Consider the following 15,995-nt stretch of genomic DNA (forward strand, 5'->3'; position numbering starts at 1 on the left):
CGCTATAAGACCGGCTATGCTTTATGGTACGGAGTGTTGGGCGGCTAAAGGGGAGCACGAACATAAGCTGAGTGTGGCAGAGATGAAGATGTTGAGATGGATGAGTGGTCATACGCGATTGGATAAAATAAGGAATGAAGATATAAGGGAGAAAGTTGGAGTAGCACCCATTGTGGAAAAGATGGTTGAATCGCGTCTCAGGTGGTTTGGACATGTGAGAAGAAGACCGATAGAACATCCAGTCAGGAGGGTGGATGAGATGGAAGATGGACAAAGGGCGAAAGGCAGAGGAAGACCTAAGAAGACCATCCATGAGGTGGTCAAACGAGATCTACATGTAAACGGTCTCTCTGTAGACATGATACATGACAGAGCACAATGGCGTCGCTTGATTCATGTAGCCGACCCCACTTAGTGGGACAAGGCTTTGTTGTTGTTGTTGTTGTCATTTTCAATGGTAGGAGTGTTTCTGCAAAGACTCTGACACTTAAGTTAACATGGGTCGTGAGAAAAACTAAGTTAAAAATTATACCTTAGTGTACATATTTAGAGTAATGTATATATTGTAAGATTGTCATGTCATGAGCTTCTCTCCTTATGTTCTTAGAAATTGAAAGACTGAGACTGAGAGACAGATATTAAAATAAATTTCAGTATTGTGTTTAGTGTAAAATGGGAGATAGAGATTGAAATAAGAATGAAGCTCTTATTTAATTTGTACAAAGAGTAAAATTAGAATTCATTATATGAAATGAGGGTATTTTAAGTATAAAATGTTATTGAAATTTCAGTCTCTATCCCCAAAAAATTCAGTCTCTTGTGTTTCCACTTTTTAGAAGTACTGAAATACTGAAATTTTGAAGATAGAAACTGAAATTTTAGTACCAGTATCTACACCAACAAACATGATATTGAATTCCAGTCTTTCAATCTCCGTCCCAATACCTCAAAAAAAACGCTACCTTAGAGATTATGAATTGTCCTTTAGGTTAAGTTGATTTAAAAGAATGAATTCTTATTCTCATGAATTATTTGATACTTTTTTGTTGTCTCTTTTCATATGATACTTTTAGGTCTATATATAGTTATTATTGTAACATTCTCTTTTAATAAAAAATGATGGTTACAATGTAACAATTAACCTCATAAAATTGAGTTATTAGACATTAGAATGAGTTATGAGAAGTTAATGTCCTCTTTGTAATATATGTTTTGGAATCCGAGAGAATACTTAATCATCAAACCAGTTCTTTAGAATTTCTTATACTCTTAAACTCGGTTCTTAGATTTGGACTTATAAAAATATTTTAGAATAATATTGTTCTTGTGTGAATGAATTTTTAAGGTATAATTCGTCTCTTGCACTGTTGTAATATGCCTTTTTTTTTAATCGAGTGAAAATAACTCGGACATCGAAGAATATAGGGAGTGGGTACCTGCAAAAGACACTCCGACGCTCAAGTCAATAAGTGTTTAAGAGGCATAAGAATTCTATGATTATAGAATGTTAAACATGAAATAGAACTTATCATGTGGTCTCCTTTGAGATATAGAAATTGGCGCCTTTATAGACATAGAGTTGATGAATAGAGTTGATGTTATGACCATTTGTCATTAAGTCAGAATAATAGTTATTAAGATCGTCCGTTACAAACTTAGAATGAAGGCAAATAATGTCAAGTTATGACTTATAATACACAATAAAGACCAAGCTATAAGGTAAGGATCACAGCCCTCAATGTCTGCCGATCATATGATCCAATCATATGATCCAGCCTAAACTTAGAAAATAAAATAAGTTATAACCCAATTAAAAGATAAGTGAATAATGATATGGTGAGTCCCCAAGTTTAATCGGGTTATTATGTCGGCACTTATTCAAAAAATAAATAATTCTATAATAAATTTTATCTGCTCAAGTTAATTAACTGTGAGATAGATACTTCGTCAACCTATAATAAGAGACCGATGATTATTTCTCGCTCATCTTTGATTTATAAGTATTGGCTTAACCAAAAATAAATGTTGTGAAATAAATTATATGAATATGGTAATATATATATAAATTGTAGAATAAAATAAATGAACGGATTACTCATATGCCAAGTAGTGATATTTTGAATTAAGAAATTCTAAAGGATTACTCTGAGGGCTAGAGTCATTTTGTATTGGCGAATTTGAATTTGAATTCTTGATTTTAGTGCTAAAAATTCTACATATAAATTCATAAAGTTGTCATAATAAGATTCAATATTTAATAAATGCAAGCGTTAGAATCCAACACCTTGATTTCTTAGCATGTAATTTTAAATGCTATGACAGAGAAATAGAATAATATTGATTAAATGAAAATACATTAAAATATAGTAGTTACAAGCTATTATATTTATTGACTTTTGCTCCTATTCCTCTCAAATAGAAGTTTTGCCATGGATAGTAGATTCTAGAAATTGATATAGTAAGAAGAAAGAAATAGTTAGTCATGGTCTTATGGAAAATAGAAAATGCATAAAAAGATATATGGGTAGAGCATATATAGCTCAAGATTAGTCTTTTTTAACCGAACTTGGTGTTAAGATATAATATGTATAAGATAGTAATTGAGAGAGAGAGAGAGAGAGTTTGTCCTTGTTTAGACAATATAGCCGAATGTGCTTGATAAGGTAGCCAAGCTTGTTATTGGATTGATTGATAATCGAGTTTGTTCTCAAATGCATTGATAGCTGAGTTTGTACTTAGATTGATTGAAAACCGAGTTTTTTTCTTAAATTGATTGAAATCCAAATTCGTTTCGGATTGGTTAAAAGCCGTGTTTATTTTTGGATTAGTTGAAACTTGAGTTTGTTGTCGGATTGATTGAAAATCGAGTGTTCTTGAATTTATTGAAAGCCGAGTTTGTTCTCGGATTGATTAAAAGTTGATTTTGTTCTCAGATTGATTCAAAGTCGAGTTTATTCTCATATTGATTAAAATCGAGTATTCTTAGATAGATTGAAAGCCGAGTTTGTTTTTGGATTGATTGAAAGCGGAGTTTGTTCTCGGATTGGTTGAAAATTGAGTCTTTTCTCAGATTGATTGAAAGCCGAATTTGTTTTGAATTGGTTAAAATCCGAGTTTGTTCTCGGATTGATTGAAAATTGAGTGTTCGTGGATTGAATGAAAGTCAAGTTTGTTCTCGAATTGATTAAAAGTTGAGTTTATTTTCGGATTGATTGAAAGTCGAATTTATTAAAAATCGAGTCATCTTGGATTGATTGAATGTCAAGTCTTTTCTCATATTGATTGAATTATTGATTGACTATTATGTGTGTTAGAATATAATTAAGATCAATTAGCATCAATTAGTATTATTTAGTATTCTGAATATTTATTAATTGATGCTAATTGATCCTAATTATATTCTAACAATATGTAAAATGTTATGATATGTAAAAGTGAAACAATTAAAATGTATAAAGTGCATAAAATGTGCCGATGAGTAATAGCTCAAATGGCATAGTCTCCCCATACTCAATAAAGAGGTTGCGGGTTCGAATCTCCTATATTTGGTAAAAAAAAAAGTGCATAAAATGTTATGATATATTAAAATTTGATAAAAAGATTTATATAAGCAAACTAGATTAGACATGATTATACCGAAGTATAAATGATTTGGTAATTTGTTCTATTATATTGAGGTCATTTGGTTTTCATTACCAAGATATGAATGAATTGATAATTTGTTCTATTGAGATCATTTGCCTTTCATTACCTATAACGATTAAACAAAGAATTATCAGAATATATAATAATAATAGAATTAGTATAATTACTTTTGAGCTATTTCATTATTTAAATGAATTTATAGTTATCTGTCTTTTCAAATTCAAGAAAAAAATGTTAGTCATTTAACCATCACTTTTGACGTAAAGAGCAAATCAAATACTACAAAAGAAGCAAATGAATAGATATTCTAGAATAGAAATAAAAATAAAGTTAATATTGATGTCTTGGTCATGAATATCACCTTTTTTGGAGTTTATTCTTGTCTTATATTTGATACCTGATTAAATTTAGAGTAACAAATAGTAATTTTGGCTTTAAGCGATTATGATGTTAGTATAGGATGATCTCAAATCTTGATTTATATATATATTGTTTGAATTTATTTTCATATATATAAAATTAAATAGTAATGCAAAATATTAAAGATAAACTGAAAATAGTTGACCATTTTGTAGATTTGGGTAAATAAAACTCAATTGAAGACACTTAATAATGACTATAACGATTTGATCTATAAAAATTCAGTTGGATAATGATAAATAATATAACAACAATGATTATGTCATTCTTTTGCACAAAGAACAAAAATAAAGCAAATAAATTAGTGAAACAAAAAATTTAAAATCATCATAATGTTTTATTATGTGAAATTATTTGGTGATATTATGAATCAAATGAAAGAACTTTATAGTTTTACATAAAATTAAAGTCAAAAAAAATAAGTGATAATTTTTTAATGTAAAAATCTTGTAAAATAGAGCACCATAATTATACTTTTTGAAAATATATAATAAATTGTCATTTTAGTTTGATATCACCTAAATAGATGAAATTTTATTGATCATAATTTGAGCATATGATTTTGTTAAATTTTTGAAAAAGAGCATTGTTTACTTTGACTTCAAGAGAGTTTGGATAATAAATTTATGTGACAATAATATAGAAAAAGATAGAGATATAAGACTATGCATGAGTAGTGTATATATGCATTTGATTCTAGAAAATATTAACAATTCTATAAGCTTTCAATATTGAAATAAATTCTATAAATTCTCAATAGAAAGTAATGTGAAAAAAGATAAAAATTATAACTTGTCTTGTCATTAATCAAGTTATATATCACATTATTGAATTAAATATGATATTAAAAATTGATATAATAAATCTGTAAAAAATTGCAGCATATATGGAATAATATATCATGTGAAACTACAAGAGTTTAAAGTAAAAAAATATATTTTAAAGTTGATCACTATAGAAAAAAAAGTAATTGTAAAAAAATATACCTTAAAGTAAATAATAATATAATTTAGTGATAAGAGTTATTCGATGAAGACAATTATGTGGGAGATACTTTTTCACTTGAGAACAATTTTTCTGACATTGATATAGCATTTGATTATATCCGTTGATGGAATTGATTGATGTGATCTGCGGATATAATGATCAATTATCTTAAAAAAAAATTCGATCCACAACAACTTATTGATGAATTTTTCGTTCAAAGCAATTAGTTATTGAATATTTACAATTTATAATAAAGATCATATAACATGAATAAGATAAATTGGGAAAATAAATATATATAAAATCGCAATATATATTGAAAAATATATATTGTAAAACTATAGAAAAGTTTAAAGTAGAAAAATATACCTTAAAATTTGATAATTATAAAGAAGAAGACAACATATGAATGTCATACATACCAAATGTGAATTACTTAATTTTATTTGGTAATATTATAACTTTATTTCGTAGAATTTGCATTAACTTGTTAATAAAATAATAAAATAATTAATTATTTAATAATATAATAAATTTTGTTTAGCTATGAAGTATATTTTTTGTGCAAAAGTAATAAATTTGTATATTTGTAACTATTTTTTACTTAACTTTCTGTATTAAACAAATAGTAACATAAAATTTAATAGCATAAAGTGAATAGTATAATAGTTATATACAATTGATTTTTGATAGAATCCAATTTTAATATTTGAACTGATCATTATTTTTATTTAATTGTATAAATAAAAAAATCAAACAATAAAAATATAATACATGATGAAATAAAAATTCAATTGACATAGTTGTTATATATCATTATTACAAACAAATGGCTTTGTATTCTAATATAGGATGTCTCTTTCTCATTTTTTTTAAATAAAAACACAAGAATCAATTATCTTTGGTAATAGAAATAGAAAACAATGAGTATTGTCTTGCAAAAAGATAGATAAAAATAGAGGAAGGAAAAAAATATACTATTTGTAAGAAGTATTCAAAATATAGGATATATATTGAGGTTTGAATATAACTAATAAATTAGTAAATATTAGTTACACAAAATATAAATGCAAAAGTATGTGTGAATAAAATATATAATTTCACTTGTGTAAGTAGAAAACTTTGAAAAAATTAGCAAAATTGATAAGCGAGTTTGTACTCGAATTGATTGAAAATCGAGTTATTTTTTCTTAGATTGATTGAAAGTCGAATTTGTTTTTGGATTAGTTAAAAGTTGCGTTTGTTCTCGAATTGGTTGAAAGCCGAGTTTCTTCTCGGATCGATTGAAAGTCGAATTTGTTTTCGGATTGGTTAAAAGCCAAGTTTATTCTCGGATCGGTTGAAAGTTGAGTTTCTTCTCGAATCGGTTGAAAGCCAAATTTTTTCTCAGATTGGTTCGTTGATTGATTATGAGATGTGAAATATTATGATACATAAAAGTAAAACAATTTGAATGTATAAAATATATATTTTATAAAAAATTACGATAGATTAAAATTTGATAAGAGGTATTAAATAAAATCTTAAACAAGATCGTTGAGATTGGTTCAAAAATTTGAATGTAAATCAAGTTTTATGAACCTGAGGGGAGTAGAAATTATTTTACTCGTCCCTACAGACGGCGTCAATTGTTCTTGTGTGGAAAAACTTTTGAGTTATAGCTCGTCTCTTGCGCTTTTGTAATACGCATTTTTTTTAATGGAGTGAAAATAACTCGAACGTCGAAGAACACAGTGGGTGCTACCTGCAAAAAATACTCCAACACTCAAGTCAGTAAATGTTTAAGAGGTATAAGAATTTTATGATTATAGAATGTTAAGCATGAAATAAAACTTATCACGTGGTCTCTTTTGAGATATAGAAATTAGTGCCTTTATATGTATAGATTTGATGTTATGATCGTTTGTCATTAAGTTATAATAATGGTTATTAAAATCATCTGTTACAAACTTAGAATAAAGACAAATAAAATTAAGTTATGACTTACAACTCACAATAAAGACCGAAATATAAAATGACGGATCAAATATCTATATAAAAATATATAATAATTAATTTTAATAATTAATTTTAATATATTAATAATATTTGTTTTTTTTAAATTGCTATTAATTTAACGGTGATAAAATTGCTACTGTATTTACATAAGCGTCATTTTCTCGTGTGTGCATATGAATATTTCTTTTCTTTTCTTAGAGAGTAAATATCATTATTATATATACTGGCCTATTAAACTGGATGTACTTTTTTTTATTTGACATTTTCACATATTATTTTATATTAATTACTACTCACATCAAAAGTCCATCTTAAATTTGACCGATTTTAGATTGTAAAGTAACAACAAACAAAGCTAATAAGAAAAAATAAAGTAAACTCAGTACGGATATAAGTTGAGTTGTCTCTCACCGATTAGGTACTTATCTTTTAATTTATTGAAAGAAGTGGACAGAAATAATGACAGCTTATTTTAAAATTGTTTTACAGATTCTTCGTGAATAAAAAATGTTGAGAACAAAATTAAGTTTTTGACGAAACAAAATATTTGAGTTGGTTTGATATTTAAATTTTAAGAACGAAACTATTTTTTTTGTGAATATCAATTTTATTTGCATCAAAATTCATATTTTTTACAATAAAAAAAGTAGGAATTAAATTTTGTCGAAATTTAAGATGAATAATAAAATTTAAATTACTTGAATAAAAAATAAATCAAATTACAGGTAAATTACATGGAAAAAAAATATAAATAAAAAATAAAAATATGAAAGGAAGCCTTCAAAAAAAAATTTTTGACTGACTCTGAAAGTTGCTAAAAGTGTGAGTGGAGTGTGAGTGTTTTCTCTGAAAAGATTTTAACTCTTTTCCTTTCCATCTTCTTTGATTTATAGAACTCTTCGACCAATCAAATTCAAATATATTTTTCATGTGTACTTTAAGTAACTATTTCTGCTCTTTGTATAATGTGAATAACTGCCATCAATTATCTTCACTTATCACTCTTATCTGATAAGACTTGTCGATCAACTTTATTTATCTCCTTGATAAATCTCTTTTGATGAATACTATGCTTTTTGAGAAGTACTTATCAAACTTTGACCACGATATTTCAACTTTTTTTATTTTTTAGTACTAATTGGATTTAAAAAAATTCAAATTGAAAATGTTGTATAAAATTAAATTATATTGAGCTGTTTCAAGATATTAGTAACCGTATCAAGATGTGAGTAACTACATGTTAAAAAATTTATCCTAACCATAATGCTAATCATAATCCTAACCTTAATCTTAACCCATAACCCTAATCCTAACCTTAACCATAATCCTAACCCTAACCCTAACTTTAACCTAGGGTTATCTAGGATTTTATACGATTATTTAGGATTTCTAAGATCTTCTAGGATTTTCTAAAGTTTTTTAGGATTTACTAGGATTTTCAAGGATTCCTTGAGGTTTTTTAGGATTTTTTAGAGTTATCTAGGGTTTTCTACGATTTTTTAGGGTGATTTAGGATTCTTAAGGCTTTCTAGGAAGACCTGCTGACTTCTTCTTCGGCAGAGTCAACTTCCGTCGAGTCTGCCTAACAGAATACGTAATTGGCTCCAATCAAAAGTTAATTCTAACATGTATTTAGAAGTTTGATCGAAATATTTTTGACATTTGACAATGATTGATGTCTAAATTTTTTGAACATGTATGTGAATATTTCTTTTTTCAGAGAGTAAATATCATTGTTATATATACCGGGCTATTAAACTGGATGTACTTTGCTTTATTTGACATTTTCACATATTATTTTATATTAATTACTACTTGCATCAATAGTCCATCTCAAATTTGATCGATTTTAGATTGTAAAGTAACAACAAACAAAGCTAATGAGAAAAAATAAAGTAAACTCAGTATGGATACAATTTGAGTTGTCCCTCACCGATTACGTACTTATCTTTTAATTTTTTGAAAAACGTGGACAGGAATAATAACAGCTTATTTTAAAATTGTTTTACAAATTCTTCGTGAATAAAAAATGTTAAGAAAAAAATTAAGTTTTTTGACGAAACAAAATATTTGAGTTGGTTCGATATTTAAATTTCAAGAATGAAGCTCTTTTTTTTGTGAATATTAATTTTATTTGTATCAAAATTCATATTTTTTACAATAAAAAAGGAATTAATTTTTGTCGAAAATCAAGATGAACAATAAAATTTAAATTACTTAAATAAAAAGTGAAATCAAATTACAGGTAAATTACATGGAAAGAAAATTATAAATAAAAAATAAAAAATAAAAATATGGAAGGAATCCTTTAAAAAAAATTTTTGATTGACTCAGAAAGTTGCTAAAAATGTAAGTGGAATGTGAGTATTTTCCCTGAAAATTTTTTAATTCTTTTCCTTTCCATCTTCATTTATTTATAAAACTTTTCGACCAATCAAATTCAAATATATTTTTCATGTGTACTTTAAGTAACTGTTTTTGCTCTTTGTATAATGTGAATAACTGCTATCAATTATCTTCACTTATCACTCTTATCTGATAAGACTTGTCGATCAACTTTATTTATCTCCTTGATAAATCTCTTTTAATGAATATTATGCTTTTTGAAAAGTACTTATCGAACTTTGACCCCGATATCTCAACTTTTTTATTTTTTAGTACTAATTAGATTTAAAAAATTCAAATTGAAAATGTTGTATAAAATTAAATTATATTGAGCTGTTTCAAGATATTAGTAACCGTATCAAGATGTGAGTAACTACATGTTAAAAAATTAATCCTAACCTTAATGCTAATCCTAATCCTAACCTTAATCTTAACCCCTAGCCCTAACCCTAACCCTAACCATAATCCTAACCCTAACCCTAACTCTAACCTAGGTGATCTTGCTTGCAAAATAGAGGTATTAACCGAGTTGTGTCTTCAGAGGCTGAACGTCCAACTCTCAAGACTGAGCTTTTCCTTAGTGTTATGTCGTGAAAGTACGAGCAATGAGGAGGAGGAGGAGTGTACCTGCAAAGGCACTCCGAAACTTAAGTCAGTATATTATTCTGTTTGAATGAATGTGAAAAGAACACTTTACCTTGCTTTATATGGTAGGCTGTTCGTCTGTTACGCTTTTGGTAGTGAGATTTGTTCATAAAAAGGTGGATAATGTATATTTACTGGTATACCGTTATATCATCGGCTATGACGAAAACACTTATTTGACCGAGTTATGACTTATGAAAGGACGAGCTTATAACATATTACGCCGAGTTATAGCTCATGAATGGGTGAGCTCATAACGGACCACGCCGAGTTATAGCTCATAAATCACCGAGCTCATAACGCATTATACCGAGTTATAGCTCATAAATCGGCGAGCTCATAACGTGCTATACCGAGTTATATCTCATTTATTATGACCATATCACTGTGGAGAGTTTTTAATGAAGCAGATTGAGCTTCTTGAGGAGTTATAACTCAGTTGAATAGGTTACTGAGTGAGCCCCCAGTTCAACTTACTTCATTAAAAAGTCATTACGTTTGTGACGTGGGGAGTCGTGGCATTGTTTTGGTGAGGAGAGAGAAAGAGTAATCGATCATTAAAGCCTCTTATTTTTCCAAAGCAACTGCATCGTTTGATATGATTGAGGTAGAAGTTACTTTTACAATATGGTTAAGTGAATGGTTTGGGAACTGAGTTGCTTATCCTTGACCCTTGGTGTTGCTTCTTTGAAAATAGAATGAGTAAAAGAGGTACGCATGTTTTTCTTTTTATTTTGTAGTTCATCGTCTGCTTTTTGCTTCTTATTTGCTTCTGGGTTTGGTTATGGGGTTTGAGAAGGAGAAGAAAGGAGAGATTGATTGGTCCTATGACTGGGTTAGTGAGGATGTGAGCGGTCGGGTATCTTTGTTTTGGGATGATGCAGCTGTGAAGGAGGTTGATGCTGGCAGAATCGTTAGGCCTGGGTCTGGGGTTCAGGTCGAGTTGCTACCATGCAGTAATGAGGATAGGGTCTATCATAGGGGACAAGGGTTTGAGTATTTTTATATGCATAGTTGTGTGTTGGAAGAACTGAAGGTGAGGCTGCCATTTACAGTTTTTGAATGTCAAGTTTTGGAGCAACTAAACTGTGCTTCTTCACAATTACATCCCAATGGGTGGGCGTTTCTGCGGTGTTTCGAAATACTGAAGGAATTTCTTGAGGAGGATCCTTCTGTAGATTTGTTTTTTTTTTTTGTTTATTTCAAGCTAAAGGAGTTTGGAAAGGGGGTGGGTTAATCTAAACAGTACCCCTGGGTTTGGTATCTTCAAATTGTATAAGTCCTCTTTCAAGAATTTTAAAGAGATGTATTTGAAGGTGAGGAATGTTGAAAAAGAGTTTCTATTTTATATTGACGAGTTCTTGGCTGAGAAGTTTTAGTTGTGGTGGTGCTCGGAACCTCAGAACATACTCGGGGCTGAAGTTATTACTCCGAGGAATTTTTGATTTATTGAGTTTTTGGTGGAACATATTGATCAGAAAGATTTGATCTCCATGTTTGAACTGTTAAAGTGGGAGGAAAATAGGCCTGATGTGGTAGATTATATGGGTGAGTTGTGTCTGTGTGTTATTGATTTAATTGTGTATTTGAGCCTTACTTAGTTGCTATTTTGTTTTTTGAATCTGCAGGGGGTAAGTATCATGGGGTGTCAGCTGCTTCACTTAGGTCGCATTTTAAAAGTAAGAACTTGGAGAAAGAGGTGTCGTCGTCTAATCGGGAAAAAGGTGGGGGAGCTAGAGAAGTTAGTCAACCTCGTCAGGGGCGGAGGAAGGTGATTTTAAAGAAGAGAAAATCAAGCGTGGTGGATTTGTCGGAGGATACTAACGAGAAAGAACAGGGGGGTTTTTTTAGACGAGATTCATGCTTTTGTTGTGAATCAGAAAAAGCTGCATGAAATGGCCGAACATAGTGAGGGTTTATCTGTATGGGGGAAGGAGTATCCCTATATGGCTGTGGCCGATGAGCATTGCCAGTCTGAAGCTGACGTATCGTTGGCAAATGAAGTTGGCGAAATGGCTGTTGGTCAATATATGCAGGTAATGTCTTTTAGTTGTGTTATGGTTGTTGTTTTTGTTGGCAGTTGCTTATATGTTTTCTTGTTTGTGATTTGTAGGTGGTTGGTTTAAGGTTAGCTAGTTTAGGTCATAGTCAGGAGCTGAAGCATACAAAAATTAATGGTGGAGAAGGATGAGGTTTTGGTGTTGAAAGAAGAGTTGAGTAAGGCTAAAGGCGTTGTTTCCGATCTTCAGAATAGGCTGACTGAAACTAAAAAATAATTAAAGGAGACCAAAGAGAATTATGCCAATGATGTTGAGGATTTGAAAAAGAAAGCAGCTAACTTGGCGAGTATGGAGGCTCGGCTGGTTGAGATAACTACTAAGCTTAAAGAAATGGATAAGAAAAAGAGTGATGAGATTTTGGGTTCGTTTGTTGAGGGTTTTGAGAGGGCGTCTTTACAGGTGAAGTTCCTTTTGCCTGATGCTGATCTGTCTGAGATGGACCTTAGGAAGATCGTCCGAGATAGAAAAATGGTTGAGGATGATGGCGTTGCCGAGGATGAGGCAGAGAATGTTTATGATATTATTGTAATCTTTCTTTTAGTACTGTTTGTGTTTTAAGTGTTTTGAAAGGCCTTTGCGTATTTGAAGGGAATTTCTGTTAAGAATATTCCTTTTAAATTTTGCCGAGAATGCTCAGATTGGAATCAGACGAGGATGCTCGTCTTTTTGAAACCATAGATGAATCCGTATCTATGATATTTATTGTAAAATCAAATGTTGGAATGATATAGTGATAGAGTTGGTATAAAAAAGAATGAAATAGAGTTTATTCATATAGTAACATTGGCAATCCTTTGGATACAAAGGTTCAGGTAGGCTAGTTTCGTTAAAACCTCTCCAAGCAAAACCCTTTGGGGATAAAATCTTGGTAGTAGAAAAAAGAGTACAAGCCTGTCCCTGAGTTTTAACTATAGAATTTCTTTAGGGAGGATACATTCCAAGTGTTGGGTAGGATTGTACCATTTAGAGTTTCTAGTTTATATGCTCCGTTGCCGAGGACCTGTGTAACTCGATACGGGCCCTCCCAATTTGCGGCGAGTTTGCCATGTGATGGTGGACATCATGCGACTTCTGTCTTTCGAATGACCAAGTCTCCTTTGTCGAATGTTCGGCTTCTAACCGACTTGTTGTAGCGGCGAGATAATGTTTGTTGTGCGGCGCATTGTCTCGGTATGGCTATATCTCGAATCTCTTTGATGATGTCTAACTTGACTCACCGAGCTTCATCATGGTCGCCGAGTTGTGTCCTGATTGAGCTTTGGGAGATTTCTAGTGGTATCATTGCTTCAGAGCCGTAGACAAGTCGGAATGGCGTCTCTTTTGTTGATAATTGGGGTGTTGTATTATATCCCTATAGGACTTCAGGTATGAGGTCAGCCCATAGCCCTTTTGTGTCGTCTAGTTTCTTCTTGAGTGCGTGCGAGATCACTTTATTTGCTGCCTCTGCTAGTCCGTTTATCTGAGGATGTTCAACAGAGGCAAAATGTTGTTTGATTTTGAGGTTCTGCAAAAAAGATTGAAATTTTTTATCGGCAAACGGGCGACCAACAATGAGAAATTTTACCTGGCCCGGCGCCGTAGGGAACGGGCCGAGAATGTCCAATCCTCATTGGTTGAAAGGCCATGTGACATCGCTATGATGCATATCCTCGGCTGGAATATGGATGGTTGGGGCGTGCTTCTGGCAATTTATGCGGGTCCGAACTTTGTTTTGACTGTCTTGTTTTAGTGATGGCCAAAAGAACCCGGCGTAGAGGATTTTGGATGCTAGGCTCCGAGCTCCTGTGTGTGCTCCGCAGATCCCTTCATGTGCTTCTGACAGTGCTATTTTGGCTTCAGAGCTGTTGAGGCATTTGAGTAAGGGGCGAGTGTATCCTCGTCTGTATAATGCTCCGTTCAGTAATGTGAAAAAGATGGCTTGTCTTTAGAACCTTTTGACATTCTCAATGTTTTCTGGAATGTGGGACATTTGTAGATAATCTATGAAATCTGTGCGCTAATCCCTTTTCTGAGTAACACTTAGTACTTTTGTCAGGTCAACACTTGGAGATTTTATAAAAAATTGGTGTAATGTGGACATCTCGGACTGAGTACTGCCGAGCTTTGATAAAATATCGGCTCTTTGGTTTTGTTTTCTTGGTATGTGTTGTATTTCAAAATTTTTAAATTGTTAAATTAAATCTTTGACTAATAGTAAATATTTAGATAGAAGAGGATCTCTTACTTGAAATTGGTCGTTTACCTATTGAACAACCAACAATGAGTCACAATATACCTTGATTGTGTGTATTTGGAGATCTATACAAAGCCTGAGTCCGGCGACCAGGGATTCATACTCGGATTGATTATTACTGGCTTTAAAAGATAAGTGTAAGGAATGCTCGAGGATGGAACCATCATCGGCTTCCAGTCGTATTCCAGCACCACATCCTTCTTTGTTGGATGAGCCATCTATGTACAAAGTCCATTGTTTTGTGTGGTCTTCTTCTGATGGGATTGTAAACTCTGCAATAAAGGCGGCTAAAAATTGTGATTTAATTGCCCCTCTTGACTGATATCTGATGTCGAACTCGAATAATTCAATCGATCACTTTATAAGTCTCCCTGCAATGTCGGGCTTGTGTAGCACTTGTCGTAGTGGGTGATCCGTTCTGACATTGATGACATGACTTTGAAAATAAGGTCGGAGTCTTCGTGCTGAGAAGACTAATGCCAAGGCCAGCTTCTGTATTTTTGGGTAATTAAGCTCGGTATGGTGGAGTGTTTTGCTGACAAAATGTACTGGATGCTGAATTTTGCCTTTTTCTATGACAAGAGCAGATCTTATCGCCCAATTAGTAACTGATAAGTACAGAAATAAATCTTTCCCTTGGATGGATTTTTGTAGAATCGGCAGTTGTGAGAGAGTTATTTTTAGTGTGTTAAAGGCTCTTTCACAATCGTCGATCCATTGAAATCTGTTTTTCTTTTTTATTGTTTGGAAAAAAGGATTAGACTTTGAAGATAAACAAGGTACAAATCTTGATAATGCAGCAAGCCTTCCTGTGAGGCATTGTACTTCTTTTATAGTGTTTGGGCTTGCCATATCCACGACTGCTCGGCATTTGTCCGGGTTTGCCTTGATGCCTTTGTTTGTTAATAAAAACCCCAATAACTTACCACCTTGTACTCCAAAGGCGCATTTTTCCGGGTTCAAGTGCATGTTGTAGTGGCGTATCTGGCCGAATATTTCTGTTAGGTCGTCAATATGGTTGCTGCTGACCTTTGTTTTGGCGACCATATCATCGACATACACTTCGATGTTTTTGCCGATTTGTTTGGTGAAAACTTTATCCATAAGACGTTGGTAAGTTGCTCCTGCATTCTTTAGTCCAAAAGACATAACTTTACAACAGTAGTTTCCGAAATCAGTAATAAAAGCTGTTTTACATTGATCAGAGGGGTGCATAAGTATTTGGTTGTACCCTGAATATGCATCCATGAAACTTAAGGTAGCGTAACCAGAAGCGTTATCTACCAAAGAGTCTATGGATGGTAACGGATAAGAATCCTTCGGGCATGCTTTGTTTAAGTCAGTAAAATCGACGCACATGCGCCACTTATCGTTTTATTTTCTTACCATAACTACATTGGCCAGCCAGGTGGTAAATCTGATCTCCTTGATGAATTCTGCGCTTATCAGTTTTTGTGTTTCTTCCAATGATGCTTTTTGCTTTTCTTCGCCGAGTTCTCTTTTCTTTTGCTGCACAGGTCTCACAGATGGGTTTATAGCTAGTTTATGGCTGATGATTTGCGGGTCTATGCCGGGCATATCGGAAGGTGTCCATGCAAATAAGTCGGCTTGTTCTTGTAGGA

This window comes from Arachis duranensis, chromosome 5 (genome assembly GCF_000817695.3).
Source record: "Arachis duranensis cultivar V14167 chromosome 5, aradu.V14167.gnm2.J7QH, whole genome shotgun sequence".
Classification (NCBI taxonomy): domain Eukaryota; kingdom Viridiplantae; phylum Streptophyta; class Magnoliopsida; order Fabales; family Fabaceae; genus Arachis; species Arachis duranensis.